This window comes from Somniosus microcephalus, unplaced genomic scaffold (genome assembly GCF_052327205.1).
Source record: "Somniosus microcephalus isolate GS21.2 unplaced genomic scaffold, FLI_Smic_1.0 unresolved_chr7, whole genome shotgun sequence".
Classification (NCBI taxonomy): Eukaryota; Metazoa; Chordata; class Chondrichthyes; order Squaliformes; family Somniosidae; genus Somniosus; species Somniosus microcephalus.
This window is the reverse complement of record NW_028225185.1, coordinates 23,421,566-23,422,274: the sequence shown is the minus strand read 5'-3', so window position 1 is coordinate 23,422,274 and position 709 is coordinate 23,421,566.

Here is a 709-nt window from a genome sequence, read left to right as displayed (position 1 = left end):
AGTCAGGGGTGCCGGCTATATACGTCGCTTCCGCCCGGCCCCCTGCCCCAGCGCGCAGGCGCACAGGCCGGGCCCGGCAGCCGACCGACTGAGTCTGCGCAGTGGAGCTGAGTGCTTGTCAAAGGAAGGAGTCCCATTGCTGCAGCTCCTCTCACCCCTCACCAGCTCAGGAGGTGCCAAAAACGCTTCACAGCCAATGAAACACCTTTTTTTTTTTTTGGAAGTGCAGTCACTGTTGTAATGTAAGAAATCACACAACACCAGGTTATAGTCCAACAGCTTTATTTGAAATCACAAGCTTTCGGAGCGCTGCTCCTTCGTCAGGTGAAGTGGAGAGTTGCATAAAAACACAGCTTATATAGTCAGAGAATAATGTCAGATGTTTACAGGTAATCTTTCTAACTGCCCTTTATCACACCTCGGCAGAGAGATAATCACAGCAATCAAAGGTTTCTAACCGCCATCTCTCTGCCGAGGTGTGATAAATGGCAGTTAAAAAGATTACCTGTAAACATCTGACATTATTCTCTGACTATATATGCTGTGCCTGTATGCATCTCTCCACTTCACCTGACGAAGGAGCAGCGCTCCGAAAGCTTGTGATTTCAAATAAAGCTGTTGGACTCTAACCTGGTGTTGTGTGATTTCTTACATTTGTCCACCCCAGTCCCAACACCGGCATCTCCACACCATGTTGTAATGTGGGAAA